A 14,421-nucleotide genomic window follows, 5' to 3' on the forward strand; every position below is an offset into this window, starting at 1 on the left:
GAAGTTAGCTGAGTTAGGCAAGTTCGGTCGAGCACAGCTCTGAACAATGGACAACAACACCGGCGGCGGGCTGGTTTACCCGCGGCAGGACAACAACAACAACAACAACAGCAACAACGGCGGGCTGGTTTACCCGAGGGAGGCTCTCCTCTGCTTTCGAAACAGAGTTGCAGAACCACCGAGGAATCTACCAGCCGAAATAAGGATTCGCAGACGGGGAAATCGAGCTGGCACGAGCGTGAAGGACAGGAGAGAGGACAGCAGGAGATTCAAGCCTTCAATGCCCGCTGTCGTCATGGGGAACGTGCGATCGCTGGTCAACAAGACCGACGAGCTCTCAGCCCTGATGATCAACCAGCGTGAGTACAAGGAGGCAAGCCTACTGTGCTTCACCGAATCCTGGCTGAACGAGAACATCCCGGACAGTGCAATAGAACAGGAGGGCTTCACGGCGGTGCGCGCCGACCGGAGTAAACAGAGCGGCAAGCGGAGAGGCGGAGGGCTTGTTGTCTTTGTAAACTCCAAATGGTGCCACCCGGGGCACATCACCATTAAGGAACGTATCTGTTCCCCCGACATTGAACTATTGGCACTGAGTCTGCGGCCATACTATTTACCGAGAGAAATAACACACGTCCTGGCTCTCACTGTTTACATCCCACCCAGCGCGGCGGCGGCGCAGGCGAGTGACGTCATACACTCCACCGTCGCGGCGCTTCAGACAAAACACCCGGATGCATTTATTTTTATCAATGGGGACTTCAACCATGTCAGACTGAACAAGACCCTGACAAACTTCACCCAGTATGTCACCTGCAAAACCAGGGGAGACAAAACTCTGGACCTCCTGTATGCTAACGTGAAGGAGGCTTTCAGTGCGACTTCCCTGCCCCCCCTCGGCCAGTCAGACCACAACCTTGTGAGGCTTGTATCCACATACACGCCTCTCATTAAGAGACAGCCTCCGACCACCATGTCTGTCCCACAGTGGTCTGACGACGTCGAGGAGGAGCTACAGGAGTGTTTCAGGTCGACAGACTGGGATATGTTTGAGAGGGCTTACGGTGATGACATTGATGGACTATCCCACTGCATCACAGACTACATCAGGTTCTGTGAGGAGAGCATCGTACCCACAAAGAGGGTACGCTGCTTCTCAAACAATAAACCCTGGATTAGCAAGGACATTAAACACCTGCTAAACAGGAAAAAGAGGGCCTTCATGGCAGGGGACACTGAGCAGGCCAGGGCTGTCCAAAGGGAGCTCAAAAAAGAGCTAAGGGCAGACAAGGTCAGCTACAAGGACAGGCTGGAGGGCAGACTACAGGCCAACAACACCAGGGAGGTGTGGGCGGGGGTCAGGAAGATCACTGGTTTCAAACAGCAGGGCACAGCTGTGGAGGGCCCTCCAGAGCGTGCAAACGAGTTCAACTCGTTTTTCAACCGCTTTGACCAGAGTGGCCTCCCCACACCCCTCCCCCCACCCATCGACACCAGCACCAGATCACACCTACAAAGCAGCCCCCCCACCCCCCACACCCATCAGCAACGGCACCCCACCCCCAACACCAGCAGACTGCCCACCACCCCCAACCCTGACGATCACAACCAGTCAGGTCAGTAGGCAGCTCTCCAAAATTAATGTAAACAAGGCCAGAGGACCGGACAACACCAATCCCAGGGTGCTCAAGGTATGTGCAGAGCAGCTGGCAGCACCGCTCCAGCATCTTTTCAACCTCTCCCTGAGGCTGGAGAGGGTGCCCCAGCTCTGGAAGACCTCCTGCATTGTCCCGGTGCCCAAGAAGGGACGTCCCAGCACCCCCAACGACTACAGGCCAGTCGCTCTGACGTCACACGTCATGAAGACGTTTGAGAGACTGGTCCTGCAACACCTCAAGCCCCTGGTGCGTGACTCCCTCGACCCCCTGCAGTTTGCATACCAGGCAAACATCGGGGTGGAGGATGCCATCATCTACATGCTCCACAGAGCGTACACGCACCTGGAGAAGCCACGCAGCTCAGTGAGGATTATGTTCTTTGATTTCTCCAGCGCCTTCAACACCATCCAGCCGTCACTGCTAGCGGAGAAGCTCTCTGCGATGCAGCTGGAGCACGGCTTGGTGGCCTGGATCAAGGACTACCTCACTGAGAGGCCACAGTACGTCAGACTAAAGGACAGTCAGTCTGACGTACTGGTGAGCAACACCGGCGCCCCCCAGGGAACTGTGCTGTCACCCTTCCTCTTCACCCTCTACACCTCAGACTTCTGCCGCAACTCCAGCGGGTGCCACCTGCAGAAGTTCTCAGACGACTCCTCCATCGTAAGCTACATCACCGACGATGATGAGGAGGAGTACAGAGCCCTGGTGGAGAGCTTCGTGGGGTGGAGCGACAGCAACCACCTCCAACTCAACACCAGTAAGACCAAGGAGCTGGTGGTGGACTTCCGGAGGGGCAAGAAGAGGCCCCCCCCGATTCCCATCTCCATCCGAGGGGTGGATGTGGAGATGGTGGACTCATACAAGTTCCTTGGGGTACACCTGAACAATAAACTGGACTGGTCGGACAACACAGAGGCCCTCTACAGGAAGGGACAGAGCAGGCTGTTCTTCCTGAGGAGACTCAGGTCCTTCAATGTGTGCAACAAACTGCTGCAGTCTTTTTACCAGTCTGTTGTGGCCAGCATCCTCTTCTATGCTGTGGCATGCTGGGGAGGCTACATCAACTCAAGGGACACCAACAAGCTCAACAAGCTGGTGAGGAAGGCTAGCTCCGTGGTGGGAGTCGAGCTACCTAGACTTGAGGTGATGGTAGAGAGGGGGATGATAAGGAAGCTGGATGCCATCATGGAGAACCCCTACCACCCCCTCTACGACGAGCTAGTCAAGATGAGAAGCTCGTTCAGCCACAGACTCATCCCCCCCCGACACTCAACTAACCGCCTCGGACAGTCCTTCATACCAGCGGCCATCAGGCTCCACAACAGTGGGCAGCGACTAGCAGCCTCCAGGCCCCACAACAGGGGGCAGCGACAGCGACTGCTACCAGACATTGACCTGGGACTTATAGGAACCCAAGGGGGACAAAGTAGACTACCCTGGTACTTTGATTAATGTATACTCAGTAGATAGTAAATTATAACACTACCTCTTGCATACTGCACCTCATGTGACACTGTGAATAATGTGAATATTCCTCAGCTAGTCAGATAGTAAATTATATTGACCATATTGATCAAATTGTTTACACTGCCTGTGTTGTCTTTTACTACCTGTATACTGTGTTGTTTACTACCTGTACCCCTCCCCCCCTCCCCCCATGCTGCTATGATGCCTGAATTTCCCCAAGGGGATCAATAAAGGAATATCTTATCTTATTAGATTATTAGATCTATATATTGTGTCATAAATGTCATTATGAATTGAAAATGGGGGACCCTGATGTAAACAAGACGAAATTATTTGTGTTGGGCTGTACTGTACCCATTCTGCAATCTGTTAACGTTTTCAATCAATCAATCAATCAGTGAACACTGAACACATGCCCGATGTTAACTTTAGTTGTAACATAGCTCGAATCACAGCTAACGTTAGCAAAACAGCGTGCAAGATTAATGTTACTTACCGGATATGAAATGGACTCCACACAAACTCTCGTAACCCTTCGGTCTATCACTGCCCCAATCCGCTCTCTTTATGGATTGAAGCCTCTTCTGTTTATTTTGAATGGATGAGATCAACTTGGAATACTAAATAATTCAAATCCTTGCTCACTGCGTTTATCACAGCCGACTGCACAACAACTTCTGACACTTTCAGATTAACAACACGTAGCTTGCTACCATTAGCCTCGTTTAGTCCAATGGACGCTTCTCCTCAGCGCTGCAGCGCAGTCGGTTCAGTACACAAAGAGCGCGGACACTGACGTCATATCCGCCGGGACGGGGAGCGGCTATGGGGGCGCTGCGTGCAGAATGGTTTCAATGTTTTTATTTGTATTTATTTTCAATTATTATTAGGGTTTCAAGCACGAAGTGCTTAATAATAATAATATTAATCTTAGCAGGCTATATAGTATGTTTTAATTGGTCCACCACTAAACACAATGTTTGACAGTGGAAAGCAAGTGGAATGTTGTCCAACTGTGTGAGAATGTTTACATTTGAAAACCTTCTAAACTTTAGCATCTGCTAACAGTCCTGTTCGCTGTTTACAAACGTACCGTGTTTGTAAGGGTACTACGACTATGCTTCACGCCCCGAGCTCACTGCTGACGAATGAACACGGACGGACGGACGGGCGGCTGCCTCTTCACTTCCGCTCCCATGTTAACGGACGATAGTAGGCATGCACACTGGCCGCGAGCGGGAGCGCGCCTCGCGAACGGCTCGCGAGCGGCAAGCTATTTTTTCGCCTCGATCCTATTTGAGGCGGTGCGCCACGCGCATTATAGTCACAGAAATACAATTGAATATCTGCATTATTACCACAGATATAGATGTTGTTCAACCAGCTGTGTCTGTATCTGCAAATAAACTCCCACCCCCCTGTCTGTATGTTTGTTTATACCTATAACTATTACAATGTTGCATAATAATAATAATAATAATAATAATAATAATAATAATAATAATAATAATAATTAATAATAATAATAATAATAATAATAATAATAATAATAATAATAATAATAATAATAATAATAATAATAGCAGGATATAGCAGTCATTAAGTCAATCCACCTTGTCACCTATAATGACAAACGTTTTATTTGTTTCCTGACAGCTAATTATGATTATTATTATTATGATTGAACAGCAACCAGTAGGCTTATATCAGTGTATATTTTATTAACAGATTGCAGAATGGGTATACAATACAGTACAGCTCTTTCTTTCTCTCTTTCTCTCTCGTTTTCTCTCTATCTTTCAATAGATGTTGTTCAGCCAGCTAATGTGTCTATCTTTCCCAATGCAAATAAACAATATTACTATAGTTAGTACTCCGCCCTGTCTGTCTGTTTGTTTGTCTATCTGTCATATCTGGTTGCCTGTCTGTCTGGCTGTCTGTCTGTCTGTTTGTTTGTTTGTTTGTTTGTTTGTTTGTCTATCTGTCTATATCTGGTTGCCTGTCTGTCCCGACAGAGACAGAGAGAGAGGGGGGGGGGAAGAGGGGGGGGGGATAGAGAGAGAGCGAGAGGGAGAGAGAGAGAGAGGGGGGGAGAGAGAGAGAGGGGGGAGAGAGAGAGGGAGAGAGAGAGAGCTCTTGATGCTGCTGGGGCTCCACGCTGCTCTTTCGAGTACAGTCACACACTGATCATCATTCTAAAATGACTGACTTAGACTAGGCATTTACAGCTGTCCCAATGTAAATGTGCCTTCCTCGGTGCGCTTCCGCGCGCTCAAGTCGTAGGTCCAGTGTGCCTGACCAGACGCGCGATCCCACGAGGGAGCCGCGCGTGAAATTCATTCGTTAGCAGTGAGCTCGGGGCGTCATGGTACCAAAGCACCTCAAAGGCACTAAAAACAAGATCAGAAACATCACAAAACAAACTGATCAGACTACTGCTTGACCTTACTCCTAAAACACACCTCACCCCTGCCCACTTTGACAACCTAGGATGGCTTAGAGTAGACGACAGAGTACAGCAACTTGCAATGGGCCTGGTCTACAAGATACACTACACCACTAAGGTACCCATGTACATGTCGAGGTACTTCCCAAAGGTCAGTGAATACCACAACCACAATACCAGAGGGAGTTCCACAAATCATGTGCAACCCAGATTTGGCTCAAACAAGGGACTAAACATGTTTCGCAATTATGCCACAACAATGTGGAACGCCACAGCCGTAAAAAAAATTTGAATCCCTACCCACCTTCAAAACCGCTCTCAAAGAGCACCTACGGGAGGCTGCAATTCGAAACTGGCCCCCGTAAATGTCTGAACACCCTCCCACCCACCCACCCCCTCCTAATGTACATTTCCCTCCCCCTCGTATGTATATATCTGCTGTTATGATCTCTGTTTAACAGTACTGTATATTTGCATATTTTGTATGTCACAAATGCAACAGTACTGTATATCTGTATGTCATGTATGTCATGATTAGATTAGATGATTAGATTCGATTTTTATATCTGTACATCTGTAGGCCTATGTTGTGTATGTCATAAATGTCATTATGAATTGAAAATGGGGGACCCTGATGTAAACAAGACGAAAGTCTTTCTCTGGTCTGCATCCCCTTAACAATTGTGTGTATTGAGCTGTACTGTACTCACTGTACCCATTCTGCAATCTGTTAATTAAAGTAAACATTTTAAAGTAAAATTAAAGTTTTCAATTAATTTGTTCAAAAATAAAATAAAATTGTAGTATTGTATTGTATAAGTATTGTAACGTTTTACGTTATTGACGACTCTCGAGGCAGAAGTTAGTTCTCACTTTGGTCCTTTATTCACAGGTCTCAGATACAGCTTCGGTTCCATTGCCTTATCGCTACCACTTCCCATGCCTCAAGAGGCCACACCCTAGGTGCCACACCCTCTTATAGTCTTCCCATGCAGGTCAGCCCCTGCCCCCTCCCCTCTGGTGAGCCACTACACCACCGTGCCACTACTAGTCATAGTGATGTAACTGAAGAATATACCAGTGAATAACATTGAGTTTTTAGTCTGTTTTGTTTTTAATCACGATGTTGGGCTCAGACGTCAATGGCTGTCAGCCCAACCCTAGTGGGACCAGTTGATTGGGCATAAATCTGACCAGAGGAGAAAGAGAAAATTGTCGCCACCCCCCAAAAAGTGATTGGCGGATTGATTCATGACTGTGCTGCTCTGTTCGGCTCACTTCAAACTTCTACTCCCTAGTATAATGGCATTTCCATCATTCTGTGGTCACTACGACGATGGTGGTGAAACACCACTACGGTACCATCAGTATCATGGTTTGAATTGGAAGTGCAAAAGCGGTACCATGGTGATACATAACTATAATCATGGTGATATCAAAGTAATTAATTTATACACTGGCAGGCAGTGGCGGACTCAGGCTGTTTGAAGGGCAGGGGCGAAAAGAAAAAGGTCACCTACTGCACAACATGGGACCCCATCAGTGAGCAAAAAGCTATGATGCGTCATGTATGGTGAAATAATCTTCATCCTTGATTAAGATTAACATTAGAATAACATAGACAATCCAGATTAATAGTATAACCACACCTCTATGATAAAAACACACAGGGAACAATACACCTTTCAAATGTTTATTTGACCTCATTGTCATGGTGTTTGAAAAGTAGATTTATCATGGTGTTTGAAAAGTAAATTATCATGGTGTTTGAAAAGTAAATTATCATGGTGTTTGAAAAGTGGATTTATCATAGTGTTTGAAACTTAGATTTATCATGGTGTTTGAAAAGTAGATTATCATGGTGTTTGAAGGCCTAAACCATTGCTGCAGTGGTACATTTCTCAATGCTTAAAGATATCAGTGAGGAATAGAAATATTTGGGGAAAAGCATTTTAATATGGTCTGGGTTGAAAAATAGTGAACCTATTCTTTAAAAGCTATTTACAACATATATTCGACAGGATATAAAACAGTTTAACAGTTAAAGTTAATTCGAGTGCTATTGAGCTTCTTCCTTTCTCTCTCCTAACTCTCCTTCTCTCCTCATGTCCTCTCCTCCTGCCCTCTCCTTCTGTCCTCCTATACTCCCATTCTCTCCCCCTGTACTCCCCTTCTCTCCTCCTGTACTCCCCTTCTCTCCTCCTGTACTCCCCTTCTCTCCTTCTGTACTCTCCTTCTCTCTTCCTGTCCTCTCCTTCTCGCCTCATGTCCTCCTCTCTTTCTCTCACCCCGTCCTCTCCTTCTTTCCTCTATCTCTCCCTCTCTGGGTGAGAAGTTGGAGGCGATGCAGGTAGAGGCCCCCCTGGTGTCCTGGGTTCTTGACTATCTGATGGGCAGACCACAGTATGTGCGCCTACGGAGCTGTGTGTCAGACAGACTGGTCAGCAACACCGGGGCCGCGCAGGGGACAGTCCTCTCTCCCTTCCTCTTCACTGTCTATGTCGCGGGTGGGGGTATATGGGTGTCTGTATGGGGGTGTGGATGTACCTGCGGGATCCCAAGAGGAGGACGTGTCCCGGGATGGTCTGGAAGAGGACCTAAAGGCTTACCTGGCTGATATAACAGGCAAGTGTATATCGGCCTATGATGGGTATTCGAATCACCGTCACTGTACTGCACCATGCTGTCCCTGCTTTCTTGTCTAGACGGAGTCCAGGAAGTCCCGGTGGGAGAGGGGAGAGCCGTCTTGGGAGGATGGTGATTTTGTGCAGAAGACAGCTACAGCAGGCGAGTGCAGGACCACCAGGGGGGGGTAGCTTACTTAACGTCATGCAGTCTACACATGTGTGCCCTCTTTCTTACGCAGCTGGGGAGCGTCGTTGGAGGGAGCGAGAAGTGGATTGGCTGGCTGGCGTGGCGGTGCCCGGAAGTACTGGCGCTGTTGAAAGGAGGATCAATGGTGGACAGTAGCAGAACGAAACGGGAGTCGAGAGGACGACAACAGAGGACGCGGAGCTGCAAGAGTACGAGGACACGCAACTCTTTTTGTCTTGTGCTTTTCTCCAGTGGAACAGTTTCCTATTGCCAACTGCGGTGTTCCCCCCGCTGTGGAACGGGTGGAGCCTCAGACAGGAGAGACATTGTCGCCGCACTGCACGCCGTGAGTAAATGGATACAAGATATCAGAATACGCGCCTGACAAGCGAACTGTTTCCCGAGTGGTAAATGAAGAAATAGAAGAACAGTGACTGCATTGGAAGTAGGAATATTATTAGTAGCGTGGAGCTGAAGATTATAAGAACGGCATGCAGTAAGCCAGTAAAACTGTAGAAGATTTGAACCCAGTATTTTGGACACTCCATCCTCTGTGAACTACCTCTCTCTCTTTGTTGTATCATATGGAGAATATCTAATTTGTGCATTGTGACGAACCCGGGAACGGGGGGACCTTGCTATTACTGACTTTACCTTCCATTACAGGCGGGAGGACATTATTATACGCCTGGTGCTTGGAGTATACTAAAACACCCCAGTACGGACAGAACGGTTTTAGCCCGAAGGCGTGAGGGGCTACGAGAGCGGAAGGGGGTGGCGTCCTTCCGGCCCTCACCTTCGGGCCCCGGTCATAACTAAACCTTTTTTTGTGGTGTTTGTAAACTCAGCGCTTCCACTGCCCAAACCTAGGTTGAATTGATTGATTGATTGAAAAGTTTATTAACAGATTGCAGAATGGGTACAGTACAGTACAGCTCAATACATACAATTGTTAAGAGGATGCAGACCTGAGAAAGGCTTTCGTCTTGTTTCCATCAGGGTCCCCCATTTTCAATTCATCATATGACACACATGACATACAGATAGACAGTACTGCTACATCTATACATTTATGACATACCAGATTTTCAAATACAGTACTGTTTGTGATACTAAAAAAATCCAGAAGAAGAGTATATACATTTGACATAGAAACTGTGCATTGGGGGAGGTTGGGTAGGTGGGGTGGGGCTGTACATTGGAGGTGGGGGGGGGGGGGGGGGGGGGGTAGGGGGGGGACACACTGTACATTGGAATACTGACATACATTTGACATGGAAACTGTACATTGGAGGAGGTTGGGTAGGTGGGGTGGGGCTGTACATTGGAATAGCCATGCTTGGTCTTTATTGTACAACTGGGTTAGGACATTTGTAGGGGCCAGTTTTGAATTGCAGTCTCCCATAGGTGTTCTTTGAGAGTGTTTTTGAAGGTGGGTAGTGATTTACATTCCTTTACAGCTTTGGGTAGGGCGTTCCACATTGTTGTGGCATAATTGCGAAACGTGTTTAGTCCCTTGTTTGAGCCGAATCTGGGTTTTACATGATTTGTGGAGCTCCCTCTGGTGTTGTGATCGTGGTATTCACTGACCTTTGGGAAGTATTTTGACATGTACATGGGTACCTTGGTCGTGTAGTGTATCTTGTAGACCAGGCCCATTGCAAGTTGCTGTACTCTGTCATCTACTCTAAGCCATCCTAGGTTGGCAAAGTGTGCAGGGGTGAGGTGGGTTCTAGGAGTCAGGTCAAGCAGTAGTCTGACTAGTTTGTTTTGAGATGTTTGTAATTTGGTTTTTAGTGCCTTTGAGGTGCTTTGGTACCATGAGGTGCAAGCATAGTCGTAGTACCCTTGAATGAGTGCTCCTGCCAGAGTCTTCAGGGTATTCTTGTTTACCAGGGAGGAGATCCGGTACAAGAATCGAGTTCGTTGATTGACTTTTTTTATTACATTGGATGCCATTTTGTCACAGGAAAGATTAGCCTCTAGGATGGAACCCAGGTAGGTAATTTCATCTTTCCTTGTGACAATATTGTCACCCACTGTAACTGAGAAGCCGTCTGTTTTGCTGAGTTTGTTATTTGAACCGAAGAGAATGGACTCTGTTTTGCCCATGTGTAATGATAGTTTGTTGTCGGCGAGCCATATGCAGATTTTGCCTAGTTCCGAGCTGAGGGTTTTTTCAACCTGTAACTTGTTCTTGTCAGAGACCAGCAGGGCTGAGTCGTCCGCAAACAGGAACAAGTTGCAGTCACAAGCTGACGACATGTCATTTGCATAAATTAGGAACAGTAGTGGTCCTAGTATGCTTCCTTGTGGAACACCACAGTTCACTGTGAGGGGGGGGGATAGGGTACCGTTTACCTCCACCATCTGTTCTCTCCCCTCCAGGTAGGATTGTATCCAGCTCACTGATAAACTATCAAAACCAATTGCTTTTAGCTTGTCAATCAGAATGGTGTGATTGACAGAGTCGAAGGCCTTTTGTAGGTCTAGCATGACCATGCCGCAGTATTTGCCCGCGTCCACCTCTTGCTTGATGTGGTCGTTCAAATAGAGAAGGCATGTGTCAGTGGAGTGGGATGTTCTGAAGCCAAATTGGAATTCGTAGATTCGATTTTTATCCGTAAGGTACTTTTCGACCTGTTCGTATACTATTTTTTCCATGACTTTCGAGATGGATGTAAGGATAGAAACAGGGCGGTAGTTGCCTGGGTCTAATTTGCTGCCCTTTTTGTGCAGGGGTGTTACTCTCGCTATTTTGAAGTCCTTGGGGACGTGTCCCTGTTTTATGGAGAGGTTTATTATGTGTGTGATGACTGGGGTGATGGCGGCTGCTGAGTCTCTGAGGAATTTGGAGGGGATGTTGTCATGGCCAGTGGCCTTGTTCGGTTGGAGGGCGCTCAGTTTATTGAGTACCTCATCTGTAGTTACCATTTCCAGTTTGAAATCGTCTTTGTGGACGCCTAGGTTCTTGTAGTATGCTACTATGTGTTCTACCCCATACTGCCCTGAGTGGGAGGGTAGTTTGTTTACCAGTGTTTTGGCTATGTTTGTGAAGAAAGTGTTTAAGTAATTGGCTACATCCAGTTTGTCTGTGATGAGCGTGTTGTCCGTCTTTATGTTTATGTTTGAGAACCTGGTTTTAAGTTTTTTACTGCAGCCTAGTTGATTATTGAGTAATTTCCAAAGTTCACGTGGTTTATTTTTGTTTTCCTCAGTTTTGTCACTGATGAAATTTTTTTTCCGGTTTTTATCATGGAGTTTACGTCATTTCTTAGTCTGTTTCTTTCTAGTTTGAGTTCAGTCACGTGGGCTTGGAGTTCACTGCTCGTGCTTTTGGTAAGCTTTGACTGACTTTTATGAAATTCAGAGAATTTTTTGTCTCTGGCTTTCATAGCGGTCAGTATTTCAGTGTGCATCCACGGCTCAGCGCGGTTTTTTACCCTGGTGGTTCTTAGGGGGGCCATGTTGTTTAGTATTGTTGAGAATTTGGTTTTGAAGCCAAGCCAGGTTTCTTCAACCAGTGTACCATCGAGGTTAGGATATGAGAGGAGGAGTATTCTAGGCCTAGACACTACCCCTAGCGGTGAGCAGCCCCCACTATTTTATCCCAGCCCCCTTAGTTGCTGTGTGACACTTAGGGTGTATTTACATAACCTATGTTCCCTATAATCATTTGCCGTGGCTCCCCGAGAGATGGTGTGATATCGATACCTATTTTAGGCTATTTGCAGTGAACCGTGTTTTGAGGTGTGGTGTGATTCTAGACTAGTGTGTGATGATAGTCATAGACCCGTGTGCAGGGCAAACCCTTTTTATTCACGTGTGTAGTGCCTCAGGGGCGGGGATAGGTAGCGTGGGTGGGAGCAACAGTCTGGGGGTGGGTTTACAGGGCATTGAGCGCTTCCTCCTTTTAACTACCCTAGGCCTAGGAGGTGTGGGTCTTTTAAATAGGCTAACTACTAATTATTTATGTAAAGTATAACCATTGTATTAGATATCTATTTTTCCTACAATTTCCTACTATTTTTCTTACTGATTCTCGGCGCATTCTCCCGTGTCTGTTTGTGGTCTTGGGGAAATTCGTGGTGGTAGGTCGGCTGACCCCTTCGGGAAGAGTATCCGTGCATTTGCACACCTTAGCCTTAGACCTGGATACTTCCCGTGGGGGTCTGGTGACATCTACACCAACGACTTCCACTATCGGTCAGAGTCCTGCCACCTTCAGAAGTTTTCTGATGACTCTGCGATAGTGGGATGTATAAAGGACGGTGACAAGAGGGAATACCGGGAACTGGTAGTGGACTTCGTCACATGGTGCGATAAAAACCACCTGCAGCTAAATGTGGCGAAGACCAAGGAACTGGTTGTGGAGCTGGGGAGGAGGAGGAGTGCACCTGTGACCCCCGTTTCCATCAGGGGAGTTGATGTGGACATGGTTGAGGTGTACAAATATCTCGGTGTGCACATCGACAACAAACTGAACGGGTCAAAACACGCAGAGGCAATATACAAGAAGGGCTAGAGCCAACTCTACTTCCTCAGAAGGCTGAGATCCTTCAATGTCTGTACAAGGATGTTGAGGATGTTCTATGAGTCGGTGGTGGCGGGCGCCTTCTTGTACGCTGTGACCTTCTGGGGCAGCGGACTGAGAGCAGGGGACACAAACAGGCTGGATAAGCTGGTCAGGAAGGCCAGTAGCGTGGTTGGGGTGGAGCTGGACTCCCTAGCGAGGGTGGCGGAGAGGAGGAGCCTTGCTAAGCTCCAGGCCATCAGGGAAAACCCCTCCCACCCACTATACACAGACTTGGCTGACAGGAGGAGCATGTTCAGTGCTAGGCTCACACTACCCAAATGCAGCACTGAACAGCACAGGAAGTCCTTCATTCCAACAGCCATCAGACTATACAATGCATCACTGTGCCTCACTGCATCACTGAGCACAGAGTGGCAGTTACCATCTTCCTGGACTTAGTTTGAAACAGCACTGTGCAATATTACACCTACTGTATTTATTTACTGTATATTTTATTCCACTTTTGTTCTATTTTACTCTACTCTTATCCTAGGCAACTTGATTTGATTCGTTTTATTATTCTAATTCGTGACCTGTTCTGTCTAAATGTTTAAATGTTGAGCGATTTGCAGTGTAAAATTTCCCACGGGATAATAAAAGTATTTCTATTCTATTCTATTCTATTCTATTCTATTCTATTCTATTCTCTCTCTCCCTCCCCCTCTCTATCTTCCCCATTCTGTCCATTAAACTTATTACGTAACCATTGACTACAGGAAGGCTCGTTAACTTGTCAATGTTACACAATAAGGAGACGGCAGCCAAAGTATCTAAATAAAGAATATTTTAATTAATAGTTACCATGGTTTTTCGTAACTGAAATGAACATCAAATAATAGACAGACAAACACAGGACTATACAGACAGGATCAGCACCAGACGGAAGGGATGACAGACTACTTATACACAAGGGGATGACGAGACGACACACACCTGGGTTAATGGTAATTGGATACACCTGGGGAAAAACAATGGGGACTACACACTAGGACAGAGGACTACATCTAGACATGACACATCACACTAGGAACGCCTGATCAGGGCACATGACACACATAACAAACTTAATATATTGTACCTAGATACTGGCTGGATCAGTGGGATATTTTAATGGCAACAGGAGAGCATTCAAGTTATTTGTTGTGTCGTTTGAATAATTTCTCTCCCTATCATAATTTTCATCCTCGCTTTCTTTAGCATCTCCATGACCATCTTCATCATCATTTCTCTCCATAGCATCATCTACATTATCTCTTTCCTCAACTTCTTCATAATTTCTCTCAATAGAATCATCTGCATTTTCTCTTTCCTCCACTTCTTCATAATTTCTCTCAATAGAATCATCTGCATTTTCTCTTTCCTCCACTTCTTCATAATTTATCTCAATAGAATCATCTGCATTTTCTCTTTCCTTCACTTCTTCACCATCTCTCTTCCTGATATCATCATTTCCCTCT

The 14,421-nt window shown here is 46.7% G+C and overlaps 1 long non-coding RNA gene across 1 annotated transcript in view; it reads right to left on the reverse strand.

The window, feature by feature from the left end:
• LOC311245877 overlaps positions 1-3,777 on the reverse strand; it is a 55,889-nt gene extending 52,112 nt beyond the window's left edge. The window contains exon 1 of the long non-coding RNA XR_014620766.1: positions 3,625-3,777. This is a non-coding gene — a long non-coding RNA (uncharacterized lncRNA). The remainder of the gene's footprint in view (positions 1-3,624) is intronic.
• Positions 3,778-14,421: the final 10,644 nt, after the last annotated feature.

This window comes from Notolepis coatsorum (genome assembly GCF_963971535.1).
Source record: "Notolepis coatsorum genome assembly, chromosome: 19".
Lineage (NCBI taxonomy): Eukaryota > Metazoa > Chordata > Actinopteri > Aulopiformes > Paralepididae > Notolepis > Notolepis coatsorum.